The sequence below is a fragment of the Bactrocera neohumeralis genome, chromosome 5 (genome assembly GCF_024586455.1).
Source record: "Bactrocera neohumeralis isolate Rockhampton chromosome 5, APGP_CSIRO_Bneo_wtdbg2-racon-allhic-juicebox.fasta_v2, whole genome shotgun sequence".
Taxonomy (NCBI): domain Eukaryota; kingdom Metazoa; phylum Arthropoda; class Insecta; order Diptera; family Tephritidae; genus Bactrocera; species Bactrocera neohumeralis.
Window position 1 is genome coordinate 48,931,864 of NC_065922.1, and position 18,187 is coordinate 48,950,050.

Genomic DNA, 18,187 nt, shown 5'->3' on the forward strand with positions numbered 1-18,187 from the left:
ACTTTTTCACACCAGATGCTGTTAAGCTGATGGTCCAGCAATACTAATCTAAATTTATATATATGTATATATAAACAGTTTACATATATTTTATCAGTTTTTTTTCATTTCACTTTCAACATTTTCGCAACAGCTACAATAACAACTGCAATAATTACAATTAAAATGCAATGCAATGCGAGCACTGGACCAGCGACACATGTCACGCTATTAAACACTTACACATACATTCATACATACATACATATACACATACGTACAACACATCCATGCACATAAAAATACATGCACATGTAGTACTGAACACAGTGTCTCTTTTGCTTTGTTGTTGTTATTGCCAATAGCGCTCATTCGCGTTTATTAACGGCACTGTTGCATGTGCCATTTTTCTGTTGTTGTTATTGTTTTGTTTATTCTTTCCCGCCTTCACTTGCTCCGCGCTGCGGGCAAAAGCAGAAGCGCTGTGATTACGTTGGCACTGGACGCAGGCGCCCAACAACAACCACAACAACGGCTAACGACGACGACAATTGTCGTGCGCTGTAAACATTTGCCAAAGACATTTAATTGCATATTGTGAGCGCAATAAGCGTGGCTCGGCTCTTCTTCTTCCTCCACAATTTTTACTGCTGCACGCTGGTCTTTTATTGCTTGCCGCGGTGGTGGCGGGTGGCAGCGCCATTACGTGCTGATAACGCAGCGCTCATTGTTGCGTTGATAATTGCATAAATATGCTGAGCATTTTTATTGGAACATTTATCAAAGTGTAATAATGCAATAAATGCGAAATGAAGTTGCAACTGTTGCTGGTGGAAATTAAGTTGTAAATATTACATTAAATAGAGCAGAAGCTCATAAGTACTATGTATGTATCATATATATGTACATACATATGACAGTATGTATATAAAGATTGTTGTTTAAGAGGTTATAGCCATTTGCAGAAAAAAACAAATTTTTTCTGATGAGGTAAATATAATACAAGACGATTAATTTTAAAAACTTTTGTCTTATCTTGAGTCCGCAGTTGATCCCCGGAAACTGCTTCGAAAAGAAATCTCTGACAGTGATGGAGATTTTTATATTTTAAGATAATTATCTTAAATGGCAAACTGAAAACAAAAACAAGATAAAACGTAACGCTAACTTCCCTTTACAAATACAAATGGTTCCCCATAAGAACTCGACTTTGATCGGTCTATTTGTATGACAGCTGTATGTTATAGTGTTTTAATCTAAAAAACTTCTTCAGATATTGCTCTGTTGCTCTAGACAATAATCCATGTCAAATTTCGTGAAGATATGTTCTGAAATGAAAAAGTTTTCCATACGAACACTTGATTCCGACCGTTCCGTGTGTACGGCAACTATATGCTATAGTGGTCCAGTAACAGCGATTCCAATAAGTGAACAGCTTCTTGGCGAGAAAACGACGTGATCACAATTTCAGATCGAAAGCTCAAAAACTGAAGAACTAGTTCACTTATAAACATGCAGACGGTCATAGCTAAACCGACTCAGCTTACAATGCTGATCATTATGCGCATATACTCTTTTTAAAAACCTCGTGACAAACTTTTCATATAAATATTATTACTATAGATGAGTACAACCATCGAGATCCAGCTAGTCAAAATTTTATTTTTTGTCAAAAAAGTTCTTGTTTTGTGAAAAATTTGCACTTCAGATTGACTGGAAAAATTAAAATTTGTATCAAAAATCGTATTCCATCATCTTCTTCTTCTTTATTGGCGCAGACACCGCTTACACGGTTATAGCCGAGTTTACAACAGCGCGCCACTCATTCTTCCTTGTTGTTGTTTGATGCCAATTGAAGATTCCAAGTGTAGCCAGTTCCTTTTTCAACTGGTCTTTCCAATGGAGTGGATGTCTCTCTCTTTCTTTCTTTGCTTCCCTCGACGGGTACTGCATCGAATACTTTTAGAGCTGGAGTATTTTCGTCCATTCGGACGACATGACCTAGCCAGCGTAGCCGATGTCTCTTAATTCGCTGAACTATAGTATGTAGATTTCGTCGTATATCTCATACAGCTTATTGTTCCATCGACTGTGGTATTCGCCGTTGCCAGTGCGCAAAGAACCATAAATCTCGCGCAGAACCTTTCCCTCGTAAATTCGTAACACCGACTCATCAGATGCTGCCATCGGCCATGCCTCGGCACTATATAGCAGGTGACTTGTTGAGTTTGGTCTTTGTTCGTCGAGAGAGAACTTTACTTCTTAATTACCTACTCAGTTCGAAGTAGCACCTGTTGGCAAGAGTTATTCTGTGTTGTATTTCGACGCTGATGTTGTTGTTAATTCTGGTTTCAAGATAGACGAAATTATCTACTACTTCAAAGTTACGACTGTCTACAGTGACGTGAGAGCCAAGTCGCGAATGCGGCGACTGTTTGTTTGATGACACTACCATCATCACCTGTTAAATATAACTAAAAAGTTCATGTGAATATATTATGTTGCTTCAGCCGTTTCGAAAGATTTTCCTCACCCACTCTAAAAACAGGATTTCAGAAAACGCAGTGAAAGTTAAGCTCATCACACCGCAACATTTTCGAAACTTCAGTTTAACAGCTTACAAATTTGCACACAAACTCCAACTTAAAGCTACCTTTACCAAAGCCTTAAAACAAATCAAATATATTATGAAGTAACATTCATTTGCCCAGCCTTAATTTTCCAGGCTCATGCACTAAGTCTAATTTAAGTTTTCCACTCAGTGCCTTTCCGAAACTAACGCACTAAACCTACACACGGCACACGCCTTGTCTCCACCGCAAGCCACCTCCACCAACAGCGAGTGCCTGCTGTTAATTGTTGTTGCAATTTGAAAGGATTTCAAGCAACTATCAAAGCCGCAACACGCCCTTCAATGCTTACAATTGCAACGCCTTCGGCCAGTGCTGCCGCTATGTTTATACAACAAAACAAACAGCGAGTAAAATGTGTAGCCGGCCATGTGCTGCCCAACCGCTGAGATTGAAGTGGGCCGTGGTGATGGGCGTTGCCAGCGGAGGTGCTTACCCGCATACACAAATTGTTGCACGCTGCATGGCTGTTGCTTACTGCTCGACGGCGATGCTGGTGGTGGCGCTGGTGTTGGTGGCGGTTGTGCGCACGATTGGCGGTTAATATACAGATGTGTCTAGGACATGTTGCATACGAAAACACGATGACTCAGTTAACCTCGTGGCTACAGCGCGACTGACGTATGCTGCCATGTCGCACGCATCAGCGGGACAATGAAGGCGAGTTTACCAAGTAAGTTTATGTGTGTGTTGTTGTTTATAGGTATGCATGTAGGTGAAGGCGAGCAGTCAGGTGCATGGCAGCCAAGCTAAAGAGTTCCATGTATAAATGAAAATAAATTAAGATTTCCGTCAGCTAGCTTCATAACATGACGATCGTTGCACATGTCAGAGTGTGTGTGTTTGTGTTGGAGTGTGTCTACGGGAGTTGTGTTACAATAGCTGGCAGCATGGCATTTAGTGTTGCCCTCAGTGTTTTGGCTGTTGTCATGACAGCTACTGGATAATGGAAGTTAACGGCACTATCTCGCCGCTAGTTTACTGCTTTTGATCGCATGTGCGGCTGTGCATATTGCACACCACTTATCATTGTTGACCTTTCGCTGGCAGCGAGTTGAAGTTAATGTCTGCGCTGTGCAGCTAGAGCAAGGTGAATTCGAAGGCTAGTGGAAAGTTGCAATAATTTTTTTTGTTTTTTCACATCAAGGTTATGAATAGGCTTTTTGAAATTATAATAATTTGTCTCAGAATTAATCTTGAATAAATAATATAAGTAATAAAATTTATTAAAAAATGTATTTCTTTAGAGCCACACTCCTTAAACTGAATGAAAATTCGTCCTTTTGAACTAACTGCATGATCCATGATCCAGGTTATCCGATATGAAGTCAAAAACCGCCAAACCGAACTCTAGTGTGAATACAATAAAGCCGTTGGTTGCAGTGTCTTCCAGGCCAAGGTTGCAATCGTTAAAGTGGCAATAGATTTACTGCTCCGTAGTGCAGCCTCCTTCAGAGAACTGACTATTCAGCAGAGCGGCGATTGAACTCATTAACTTTGCGTTCAGCGTTGGTTAAGGAGTGTCTAACAACGCTATCAATAGCACCGAGTGTCTTTGTAAAGAAAGTGGTATGGGTGCCAGGCCACAGCGGAACCGCAGGAAATTGTAAAGTTGACGAGCTATCAAAAAAGGTACCCCAGAATCGCTGTCAGTAGGATGGGAGCGGATCGGTGGTCTTATATCCTCTTGAGTTCTACCACAAGAAAGCCAGACTTCCTTTTTGGCTTCCCACGTTTGGGAGGTCAGACTTCCAAACGAAATGAGTAGAATGGAAATTAAACGCATGTGCAATTTTGTATTGGCCACTAAGCCAATTTATAAGTTCGAACACAGGAGTTCTTCTTTTCTATGGCCACATAAGTTAAAGTGAGCTAAGTCGAAAATAAAGAGTTTTGGGCATGTGATAAGAATTTATAATTTAAGGACGTTATTTTGACTATGGACCTGAATTTTGGATATTTTCTTGATAAATATATTATTTTTTTTATTAATATTATCTTGAATAGTAACCCATGCCAAATCTCTAGAAGATATCGCGTCAAATTAAAAAGTTTCCTATACCAGGACTTGATTCCGATCGTTCAGTTTGTCAGCCCAACATTTGGTATAAATCGTCTATTTCTGCCTTTATAGTCGTCCAAAGCTTTTTTCGTTGCAAAACTCCACCAAAAATCACATAAAGCTGTGAACATTACATCACGCTTATTATTACTAAAATTCTTAAGCGGTGAACAATTCGTTTCTCCAATACTTACTTACTAATTCTAAATTAATTGCTTTCGATAATATTTACCCAAAAATTTTGTCATTACGTTTTCACGCCTATCTGCATTAAACAGTCAACTGCATAATTAATTAATAATTGATTCGAATTTAAGCTAAACACTTCACGTTTCAAAATAAATTGCTGCATTGCCAACGATGGCTAAACTAAAATATTATTATAATTATTTGTTTATACGAACATCTGCATATACCATGTGACTGTATTACTTTATAATGTTGTTGGGTGCACCCTGTAGTAAATGTAACTAACTGTTTTAAAACTGGTACGAATCGTAAGCAGCTGATTTTTCTGCTTCGGAATACTTGCTTACCTGGTTGATTGTCATATATCGTCCAAAAAAAGTTTGTTACTAGTTTGTTACTAGTTCAAAATATATACAAAAACGACTAGTTAAATTTGAACTATCGAAAATCTTGCTTACTTTTGGTTGATTTTCAGATTTCGGGCAAAAACAGGCTTATTTGGTAGTACTAGTTTGACACTAGTTCAAACTATATTCAAAAGCGACTAGTTAAATTTGAAGTTATCGAAAATTATTCTTACGTTTGGTTGGTTCTCAGATTTCGGTCAAAAATAAGCTTTTTGGTACTAGTTTGATACTAGTTCAAAATATATTCAAAAGCGACTAGTTAAATTTAAAGTTAAGAAAAATTCTTGCTACTTTTGCTTGGTTTTCAGTTTTCGGTCAAATATAAGCTTATTGGGCACTAGTTATAAACTAGTTCAAAATATATTCAAAAGCGACTAGTTAAATTTAAAGTTTACTAGTTTGATACTAGTTCAAAATAGATGCAAAAGCGATTAGTTGAATTTTAAGTTATCAAAATACTACTTACTTTTGATTGATTCTCTGATTTCGGCCAAAAATAAACCTATTTGGTACTAGTTTGATACTAGTTTTAAATATATTCAAAAGCGACTATTATAAATTATTCTTACTTTTGCTTCGTTCTCAGATTTCGGTCAAAAATAAACCTATTTGGTACTAGTTTGATACTAGTTTTAAATATATTCAAAAGCGACTATTATAAATTATTCTTACTTTTGTTTGGTTCTCAGATTTCGGTCAAAAATAAGCTTTTTTGGTACTAGTTTGATACTAGTTCAAAAGCGACCAGTTGAATTAAAAGTTATCGAAAATACTTCTTATTTTTTGTTAATTCTCAGATTTCAGCCAAAAATAAGCTTATTTGGTACTAGTTTCCAAATATATTCAAAACCGACATGTTAATTTTATATCCTAAAGCGCGATTTTTATGCGTATTTAGGTCAACTGTGAAACATTATTGATGCTTTATTGACTGAACAAGCGATATTTTCGAAAAAAACTGGTATAAAACGTATAGTTTTCAGTCTAGTTCGATTTTAGTCAAACGATACTAGTCGCAAACTGTTATTTCTTCCGGAATTTTGTTATTTTCTTGTAGCATATGTATGTATATATACATAATTGTGTGTAAAACTGATTCACGGCATCCCAATCACCGCTGCACGCAGCATAAATTTACTGATAATTGATTAACTTTTACTCCCACAGCAGCAACAACAACAACAACAACGAAATTCTATTGTTTGTTTACTTTTTTGGAATAACGCAATAATTTCATTAGCAAACTAAAATTCATTGAAATGTAAACACTCAAAGTAAACAATTAGCAAATACGGCGCGTAGCAGCACTCATACGCCACCGTGCACCGCCGATATCAATGAATGAAATTTTTGGTGGGAGGGCGGAGAATGAGTGTCAGCGAGTTAATTAAGCGTTGCAACACAAATTTACACATAAACATTCGTTACAAGTGCACATACAAGTTTATATAATTATAAAAAAATATCTATGTATGTATTTATATTTATATTTACATACGTATATGAGTAGATATATATGCACGGTGTTTATTTATTTGTGTATAAAAACGAAAACTAATTGCTTCTTATCAATTTTTCAATGCCGCACATTAATTAGCAGCTACTGTAGCACTTCAAAACAGCAACAAAAACAACATGAAACTGTTGCTTGCTGCTGACACTTCACAAAAAACGTGAAAAACGCGTTAAACAACGAAATATTTTTGAACACGTGACAAACACGACTACTTTCACACTTTCATTGCGTAGCTTGGAAAATTTTAGTGAGTAACACAACACAATGAAAAAACAAAAGTGCGCCGCCACGCAATGCAATAAAAGTATCGCCTTTATTTGGTTTTTTTTTTTTTTTTTGTTGTCAAAGCGCTTTTTACTACCTCGTCAGGTAAATATTATTACGCCAATGTCATAAAACGAAAAAATAGTACAAATAAATTTTGGCATAGTAATAATAGCAGACTTGTGAAGTGTGGCAATACTGCGCAGCCAAAATAAATTATCTTTGTAATATTAATTTTCCTTTATCAGTCGCCATTCGATTATTTGTGCAACTGTTTTATCAAAATTTTATCAGCGCACGGAACATGCAAAGAATGTAATGAATTTCATTTCGAAGGCATACACATACATATGTACACGTATATGGTATTTATAATTATGTATGTATATAAATATATATTCGCCTACATACATTTGTATATGGTTATTGACTGACAGTTGCGGAATTTTTGGGATATAAATGTTCTAGCGCATGCTTGTGTGCGTGAGTTCAAGTGATTGCGGCTTTAGCGGTATCGTGGATTACATAAATTTCATTTGAGCATAATACGGCACGACTGTCAGGTAGCTAAGGTGATCAAGAACACACTATAATTTTTATCAAGGTCGAGTTCGTCATAAAATTAATTAGTGAAATAGAAATTATTGTGGAATTTGAAGATAAAAGTTGGCTATTGTAGAGAGATAGGCATTGTTAGTTCATAGTAAGTTATTCAATTTATTATGGTGTTGTGTATGAATGCCATATTTTTTCATACAGCTGGTCTAAATCACTACTTAAACTGGTATAAGCAAATAGAGTTGAAATAGCTAATGGTTATGCCACTTTAGGGATAATCTCTTGTACTTAATTTAACAGTGGAATATGATTGTTGCTGCTATATAGGTATACAAAGGAAGTATTCTTGTTGTAACAAGAAATGTACTCACAAAAAGGAGTATTTTCATATCTACAGATAGTCAGGCAGCTTTGAGATCACTAAAAGTAAAAAACCATGGGAACTGTGAAGCAGATGAACTAGCTATAGAAACAATGCCTCACTGCTCAACAAGCAGCAGACGTGGCATTAAAGGAGCATAGATCGCACATGCCGACAATTGAAATTTAAAAATATTGGTATAAGAACTCTAGTAAGAGTGTGAATAGGTCACTGTCTAATAGGCAGGCATGCTAGTAGACTAGGAGCGCCAAATGTACAAAGACTACTGCAGAAGTCTAGAGAGGGGGGAGACTATTAAACATCTTCTATGCGACTGTAAGGCTCTATATAGATAATGAATCGCAACTATCGGTCGTATTGATGAACTTCTTCAGAAGTATAGGGATGTTCAGAGAGGATATAAAAGATCTTCAGTTCCGGTGGTATTCCAATGAGCCTCCTAAAGGTCCAAGCGTGTTTTAAGACAACCACTCTACCTTACCTAACCTGGAAAATCTGAACTCTCAAAGATAACGAGACAAATAAGTGCGAATCGAAAACGGCTATTTCTTGTATGGTACACTGAAACTAAGAAAAAATTCATTTGGGTCTATAACTACATATATTTATGCGATTTTTTTTTATATTGAAAGTTTATTTAACAAAAATTTGTACAAGTTATATTCAAAGTATTACCAACCTGAAGATATACGATTACCCCCTATACTAGCATTTTGTGGACTCACTCCACTCCTTTCACTCCACACTACTAAAGATTCTGCAAGTTCTTCTTGTTTTTAGATTCCTTTTGCTCTTCCTTTTGCTAGTCAAAATCACCATTTTCAAAGCGTGAAACTAGTTTTGCCATGTTCGTTGAGTCTAAGAATGTCCATCCTAAACTGACACTAAAATACGATGACTTTCGGCTGAGGTTTCCTGCAAATGAAAATAATGAGGATGATTTGTTTGCAAAATTTACTGTTTCAGGCGCCAAATTCGCCATATTTGAGAGAAAATATTCGAAAATTGTAGTTATTTATGCTGCGAACAAAAAAATTTTGTTTTCTGTTATAGTAAAAACATCCTTTATCCATTCCTTTCTTTTGAAAATCTTGCAGATACGAATATAGCAACAAATTTAGTACACCTAGATCCGAAAAATTCCATTTTGAAGGAAAATCATCTGTATATGTTAAAATTGGAGTTTTGTTCAAATTATTGTTCTCAATAATAACAATCCTCTTTGGAAATGATTCTGGATTTAAATGTGTCTTAGAGCAAATTTGTGGACCAGTTCGTGAAGGCAAATGTCAGAGTGTCCAAAATCCCGATTTGGCTGAAAAATTATCCCCTTTAATATGACAGTTAAAGAAACGTCGTAGAATTTGAGTTTTGGTACGAAAACATACCCATATCTATTATAAAGGAGACAAGATGTCGCTTTCGTGGCATATTAATTTTCAATTCGCAAAACTAAAATGTATATCTTCTGTAGTTCTTAATCTGTTACATTTTTGTCCGAGTCTTATTACTATTAATCGGGGTATTACTTAACTAATAGAGAGTTCGATAGTACTAAAGTAATGGCAAGCAAAGTTTATCATACTATATTGATATCATTGACTCACTCGCTTAGAGAAATATTCGAAAATCAACTTAATAATACGCCAACTTCCTGGTACTGAATTCGTCTCCAGTTAATTCTGACTATTTTATATTAGGAAACTAATTTTAAGGGAGTATTTTGAACTGGATCCTTAATTTTTAGGCCTTTTTCAAAAATTCGTCTACAAACGATAAAAATATCAACATGTTTCCATATTGGCTGCAAAGAAATTAAAAACAAAAATAAAAAAGATGTCGCTATCGGATTGCCAAAGAAAAATATTAGAAAACTGGTGTCGAATACAAAAAAAAATTAACAATTTTTTTAACTATTTTCTAACCAAAAATTAGTCAGATTTTTAACTTTTCGAATTTTTTAAAAATACTAAAATTAAAATTTTTCAAACACGACACTAAAACGACTATAACTTCGAAAATAAGCAGAGTTTTGAAAAATCATATAAGGGCAACATTTTTGAATATCTACTATAGACTAGGGAATTATGAAAAAAATACGGATTACCAAATTTCTATACAGGAATATTTCCTTAAGTGTGTATTGATACAGCAGATATAAAAGTTATAACAGCGCATGCATATGCCTAGAAGATATCGATAGTCGTTTCTCATGCCACTTATAAGACAACAGATGCGAAGTAAACCTTAAGCGCTCACCTGACACTGTACACCAGTGTCTGAACGCTCCAAGCTCAATATTATAATTAACTCACTTTCAACATTATTTTAAATTATTTTATTTGTTGCGAAAAAATGAATAATTCTGCAAAAGAAAATTACCTGAGTTGCCACCTTGTATATCTTTACAATACACCACCTCTCTTTTTTGCAAACTATAATAAGTACATTTATTGCCGGCACTATCTAAAGCAAGTCACCTTAATCCAGGTTAATAAAAATTAAACACAAATTATTCACCCATTAGGCATGAATAAGCCCCGCAGCCGGAGGTAGGTGCAACCGCGCACTGCACTCAAGCGCAGCAATAAAATTGTGTCTTGGCAGCTATAAAAAGCGGGTAATAAATAATACTTTGCTTGTGATATCGTCAAGCTCGGCTACTAAGTATTTAATTCTTACGTGCGAGTGTGCGCTGCGAGTGCTATTTTTATTGTCTGCTGGCACACATACATACATACAAACAAACAAACTAGTAGTTGCATGAAAATTTGCAAGTTGACGCAGCAATTGCTCAACTTCCTCGATTTCCTTTTGATTACAGTAGTTAGCGTTCGCTATTATTACCATTATTGCCATTGCTTTTGTTATTGTTATTGTTACTGTTACTGTTACTGTTATTGGTGGAGGCACTCGAGAGCGCGTGCTATTGTTGCTGACGTTAATTTCAACATTGCCGCTTATATGCACTCCGCTATTACTATTATGCTAATGTGTATGTGTGTGTGTATATGACATTGCCATAACAGTTCTTTCTTTATTGTGTGCCGTGCTTGCTGCTACTGCTATGACGTCATAATTGGCGTGCAAAAAATACTTATAAACTCGATTATAATGACTGTGTGGTATTGCTGAGCAGTTTTTAATCGTCACGGAGTGTTGTCGCACATACACACACACAACTGCGTAAGCAACCACATGATTTTCATTTAAGTAAAAGCGCATAATGTGAGTAGAAGTTGCAAAAGTAAGATTACTATGAATGTATGTAAGAAGGTATCGTCGCAAGCCAATGTCATATTTAAACAGTTCATGCAATTATGGTTAAAGTTATAATTCTTAAATCACTTGATGGGTCGCCATATACATATTTGTAATTGATATTCCTTTGACTTCTTGGTTGCAAAAAATGATGTATAATTCTGGTTGTTCTCAAATGAGCTCTTCTCGTACATCCATATTGGATTTGATATTCCTCGAAGATCTCATATTTTTTCTACAAAAAAATATAAAAATATCAATAAATGTTTCCCTCTTTTCTAAGCTTAATGCAGCTCATTTATAATTCATAATTTTGCTGATTTTTTCTATCTTAGTATACCAACAAAAGGCAGTTTTAACCATCCACTCAACATCTCTTGCATTCATTTAAGGGGGTAGTAAGGTATTTTTTATTTTTTTCGCATTTTTATTTTTTTTATTTTATATTAATGTACAATATCTTAAGATTATTCTCTGAGAGCAATTAAAGCAAAATTGACGGAGATATACACTTGTAAGTCTCCGCCCTCCGATTTGATTGTGAGCGGCTGTGAAACTTTAAACGCGGTTTTCTCACACTTCACTTTTTCGAAGCCGGTGAACTCTGTAGCTCAAAATTTACTGAACCCATCTTTTTGAAATTTTGCACTTTTTTCAATTTTAACTTATTTTCAAACAACAAAATTTCTGATTTTTTTGGTGAAAAATAAATATTTTGAGTTCCGAGCGTTGTAAAAAATTGAAAAATCATTAGAAAAAAAACTCGACAGCGTTACCTGAGGAAACTTATCAACTAGTCAAATCATTTTGGTTTTTTAATTTCAAATGATCCAGTCATGAGTTATGCGGTTCACCGCGAATCAATTTTTTTTTTGGAAGGTCTGCGAAGATTCTCTGTCACTGGCTCATTTTTTAATATTTTTCTATGAAAGTTTCACAGAATATTCTTTAAATATCATATAATTATGCTATAATTATACAAATAAATAAATATTGATTGTATCTTTAAAAAAATTATTGAAAATACGTTTTTCGCTCGAATTAACCTTACTACCACCTTAATATGTGTATCGTCTCCTAAGTGTGACAACACTTTTCCCAAGCTTGCAAGCAAAAGAAACTCGATATAATAGAAACCACTCATATTGAAACAAAATTTTAAGTTATAAAATGGTTATATAATGGTTATATATTGGTTATAGCTGGTAGCGGAAGCTTAAAATTTTATGCATACATCTGTATAATAAGATCTAGTAAGTCGTAAGCAACAAAAGGCTCAATTTTGATTTTTTTGATAATACGTTGTTTTGGATTTTAGGTGACGATATACATATAACTCGTATGCGAAAATTATAAATGTATGTTAGTCTTAAAGCGAAAAGCTTCGTTCCATTTGTTCACCGCAGCTACCTACTTCTATATTCGTACATTGGTTTGTTGAATCAATTTGCAATTCGAAACACCAAATTAACCTCAAAAATTATTTGAAATTTCGGAACAACTCCATTGCATACATTTTTGACTTTTTAGTAGTCAATAAATGCGATTTTTAAACTTGTCCATACCAATTTTGGTCGACGGATTGGTATATCGCTTCACAATAGGTTTCTGTCCTTACGGTTTCTTTTTAGCGGCTACTTTTTTTAGATTTGAACACTGGAAGAAATAGCTGGTGTTCATATCCGGCGCATATCTTAGCTGTGTCAGTAGATTGACCTTATATAATTTGGTTTTCATTGCTTTCTTATGTGATAAACCGATCGTAAAGGGATCAAATTCTTAAATCTTCATAAACGATATGTCCAAATCCTCTTAGTTGTTGTTATTGTAGCGGCAGAAGACATTTTGAAGTAATTTTGAGAAATTATGCCGAGTTGATAGTCCTTGGCTAGATAAAAATCCTAGTCCGTTCCGGTTACTTAGGCCGGATTATGGTGAGAACTTGCTTTAGAATTTTCAAAAATTTCCAAACAAAAAAAAAAAATAGTTCAAACTAATTTTAAGTTAATCTTAGGTAGGTTTGTAAATTTTTATTTGCTGGCGGTCCATTGGAGTCATCCGTCTCGTTACTCATGTGAACTATAAAGAATTTAGTAAGGAACTTAAAATTAATTATTTTTCCAGTCACAAAGCTCAGATAATATTTAGCAAGTGATATTATGTACGAATTTTGTATTTTGCCACATTTTCCAAAAACCAACGCAAAATATACGTATTCCAATACCCACTCCCTCCCTCTCGCTCGTTTGCGGGTGACCTATTTATGTTTTGCTATGTGGCGTAGATCAATCAAAATTAAAAACAAGAAAAAATCTGCTTCATTTGCATCTAGCTAGAACTGCCTTCACAAATATCGTAGAAGGCCTTGATTGTGATCGATCAGTTTGTGAGGCAGCTGTAGGCTTTAGACATTCGATCTTAACAATTTCTTCGGAAATGATACCACTGTTTGTAACAATCTTTCGTAGCAATTTTTGTGAAGATATTTTGACAATTAGCAAAGTTTCCTATGCAAGAACTTAGTTTTGATCGGCCACGTTGTATGACAGCTAAATGCTATGAAGGTCCAATAAGCAATAGTAGCTTTATGCTATAAAGTTCCAATAACAGCGGGGTTCCGATAAGTGAGCAGCTTCTTGGGGAGAAATGGAAAAGGCGAAATTTCAGTTCAATACCTCAAACGATGAGGAACTAGTTGGGCAGACATACAGCCATCGCCAAATCTACTCAGCTTACTAAATATGCTCATATATACAAATATACATATAGATACTAGCATACATACATATATACATTTAAGTAGACACTTACATTGTAAATTCACATTTTCAGTACAATTTCTAATAAAGAGAAAGAGAATTTACCACCCATGGCGTTCCAAAGTATCGCTGTGCATATGTGTGTGTAACTGCTTAAGGCAATTTATATTTATAGTCAGTGGCGCAGAGGGTAGGGAAATGAATGACGACAATTGTGGCATTTAAGGTATAAACTTACATACTAAAGTACATGTAAGAATAGCTCAATATAATATACACACATGTACATACAAACAGCTAGTCTAAGTAGCTAGCGAAGACAAGAAATTATTTATTAAAAAAATTCTAAAATGTTAGCAGAATAATAAAGAAGTGACACTGATTTTATGTGACTACACATATATATATATAAGAATGTATGTTGTATATACATATGTACATATTGAAAAAATGCCCTCGTCTGTGACTTCGCTTCGGCCACACTCCGCTTATTGCCGTTTAAGAGCGCAAAATCAATTTATCACACACTTAATGCTATTTTCGTGCGCCTCAAAATATGCTCATAATACAATTTACTTTCACTTTGACGTCGATACGGTAACTTGTATGTATATATGCTGCTTTTCAGGTGAATAGCAATTCTACATTAAAATCTGTCTCATTAAAAATTCTGCAAGCGCAAATAACATTTTTAATAGCGGCAATGTTCGTGCTACGTAGACACACATATGTATACTTGCGTACACACGGATATGCGTACACACATACATGTGTTCATATATAGGCGAGTGGGTTGCTACTGCCAAAGAGTCGTCAGGCAATTTCAAATTAAATTATTTTAATTTAAAATATTTTCAACAACTTACTTTCGCGCGTCACAATCACCAACACCAACACACACAAATACATTTACTTTTGAATTTCGAATAAGTTGATAGCACCGTCGCTTTAGGTGAACAAAGTCTGAGAGCAGAACTTTCGGTGCAGTTAAAAGCAAATACTTGCCTACGCGTGGACTTACATATGTATATATACATATGTATATATACATACATATATCTTAGAATTGTATAAGTCACTAGATTTGCAAATCATTAGATCTTTCCCGATTTACTCCGTTGGATTGCTCTCAAAGTGTTCACGTATTTGCTTTTTTTCACGATTTTCTCGGTAGTGCCATGCAAATTTAGTTCCATTCTTCTCTCGAGAATCCGTAAAAATTCAAAAAAAAAATCTGGTTTACATATACAGGGTCTCGCAAAAAAACAGAACTTTCTAAATATAACTGTTTCTGGTGGCGCCACCTATTGGTGGGTATATGAAATAAAAAATTTGATCTCTTGTTGACGTTTCGTCAAAATTTTAAGACAATTGGATAACTACAATCGATGTTATCGATCAAAAAGTGACAGCAGCTTTTGGTCATCGGTCGTAAAATGCATTTTGAATAAAGAGCAATTATTAAATTTTGTTTTAAACTTGGGAAAACGTTTACTGAAACATTTCAAATGATGAAAAAAGTTTATGGTGATCAGTGCCTATCCCGTAGCAATGTGCGTGAGTGGTTTAAGCGATTCCAAGAAGGTCGTGAGGACCTCTGTGACGATCAGAAGTCGGTCGTCTTCAGAAGTCAAAAATAAAGACAATGCTGATTTGTTTTTACGATTCCGAGGGTATTGTACACCGAGAGTTCGTCCCACCTGGCCAAACGATTAATGCTGTGCTTTACTTTGGTGTTATGAATTCGTCGTGCTCGACCACAATACCGTGAGGCAGGGTCCTGGCGCCTGTTGCACGATAATGCGCCGTGTCATCGGTCGACGCTTGTCACTGATTTTTTGACAAAAAACTCCATATTAACCATTAATCACTCACCCTACTCACCTGATCTGGCACCCTGTGATTTTTACCTATTTGGGAAACTTCATTTGCCCATGAAAGGACACTGGTTTCAGGACATTTCAGCTATCCAAAAGGCGACGACCGATATTCTCAAGAGCATTCCGAAAAATGACCTTGAACCACTCATTTGAAATGCTAATTGACCGGGCTAAACGCTGTATCGAAGCACAAGGAAACTACTTTGAATAAAAAAATATAACTTTTGAAAAATATTATTTTTTTGTTGTTTTTTTTTAACAGTCCTATTTCTTTTGCGACAGACCTTGTATGTTGCAAACTTAATATTATTTAAAAATCATAAAATCAAAAATAATTTTTCATATTTATATATATATACATATATTTATTTTTCTTAATTTATTTATCTTATCTATACCTCTTCCTTGCAAAATTATTTTAAAGCATTTAGTTTAACCAATTAGCGGCAATTTCTTAACATGCGGTAGGTTTATTTACCTAAGATTGTATTTTGTTTCCTTTCATACATAATTTCATATTTTTATTATTTTTATGTGAAAACCTTATTCTTAAAAAAAAAATTCTACTATTTAAAATATATGCACAAAGGTATGTTTTTGCAATTTTATTTTCAAATATTAAATATTCTTGATAACCATTTTTTTTTAATTTGGCAACCCTGTTGAGTTAAAATTTTATGATTTGTGTGCCTACATAATTCGAAAAGCTTTTTTCCTTAATTATTTATTACATTGTTTCAAGTGTTATTTGTGGTTTTGTTTTTAATTCTTTAGGTGGCAACCTTATTCTTAAAAAAATTTCTACTTTTAAAAATATATGTATGTACATACATAGTTATCTTCTTTCAATATTATTTTCATATATTAAATTTTTTTACTGATTTCATGTTTTTTATTATAAAATATTCGGAATGGTGGCAACACCGCAGAAAAGTCTGCTGTAAGGATTTATAAATTCACTATTCGTAAAACTTGTTCATTATGCTATACAAGTTCTTTTGTAAACTTAAAATTTAAAAAAGGTGGCAACTCTGTCATACATATCTTATATTCTTAATTTCTGCTTTAATGATCATAATCAGCCATTATCGTACGTAAAATTTTTTTCTATAAATATTAAGTTCTTTTATGCTTTTAGGTATAGTTTTAAATAGTGGCAACACTGTAAGCATTTTAATTTATCCTTAATTTCACTTTAGTGGGTCCAAAAGATGTGCAGTAAGCTGTTTAATCAATTAAATTTTTTTTAAATGGCAACCTTGTAAAAAAATTATTAATTTTTCCACTTATAACAGGTTTGAGGTTGAATTGGGTTATATCTATTCTTCTGATTGAAATTAGTATTAAATTGTGGCAACACTGTAAGAATTTTTCAATTTACCTTGGTAGGCGCAAAGGATGTTCAACAATTTATTTAAGATATGAATTTTTTTTTAAAGTGGCAACCCTATAAACAATTTTTCCTTACTTTTCCACTTATAACAATACTTTTGAAGTTGAATTAGGTTGTATCTATTTTTAAATTTTAAATTAGGTGGCAACTCTGTTAAAATATATATATATATAAATATAAGCTAATGTGTAAGCAAGTAGTAATATTATATTTTTGTTTTAAAAAATTCACAACAAAACTTTACAAAATATTTTACTAAAAATTACTTTCTACTGAATATTTACAAACAATACACTTTCGGGTCGTTCCCTTTAATGTCGCTCAAATATTTACAATGTAAAGGCAAACACGTAAAAAGTATATTGAATTTATCAACTACTTACATACTTACACAAGTCCACTTACATAACTATGTATGTATATATATATATAGTACATGAGTATATAAAAATGTAAAAAAGTAGAAATTTATGAAGAGCACTGAGCAATTAATAATGAGACCCTCTATTCGCCTATATTCCGCTGTTTAAATATACTCAAGTGACACACTTTTATGACCATAAATTATGACAAAAGCTAAAATTAAACAATAGCAACAACAACAATACTATACAAGCTGCTCCATACAATATCACTTAACAAGTACCCCGCCTGCAGTGGCCCAAGTAGCTGCGCCACTGACGAGCGCTAATAAATAATCGCGGGCAAAGTGCGGTGTGAAAACAGTAAAGTGTAGAAAGTAAACAATTCTTATCAGCTGTAGTGGCCGAATAGCACAACAAAAACGCCAAACGAGCGCAAAAAAAGTAGAGCAATGAGAAAAAATTATGATTGTAACAAGAAAGCGGGGCTAATGTATTTGTATGCATGTATGTGTGTGTGTGTGTGTGTAATGTGTGATCGAGCA

General features: G+C 34.3%; 1 protein-coding gene and 1 long non-coding RNA gene across 10 annotated transcripts in view; one reads left to right on the forward strand and one right to left on the reverse strand.

Annotated features, from left to right (window-relative positions):
• LOC126760511 (cAMP-specific 3',5'-cyclic phosphodiesterase) overlaps positions 1-18,187 on the forward strand; it is a 535,699-nt gene that overhangs the window by 355,332 nt on the left and 162,180 nt on the right. The gene's annotated exons all lie outside the window — the stretch shown is intronic.
• Positions 8,566-10,641, reverse strand: LOC126760546 (uncharacterized). Its single transcript, XR_007667209.1, has 2 exons — positions 10,370-10,641; positions 8,566-8,902 (listed from the first exon to the last, which is right to left on the reverse strand). It is a non-coding gene; the product is annotated as an uncharacterized LOC126760546 (long non-coding RNA).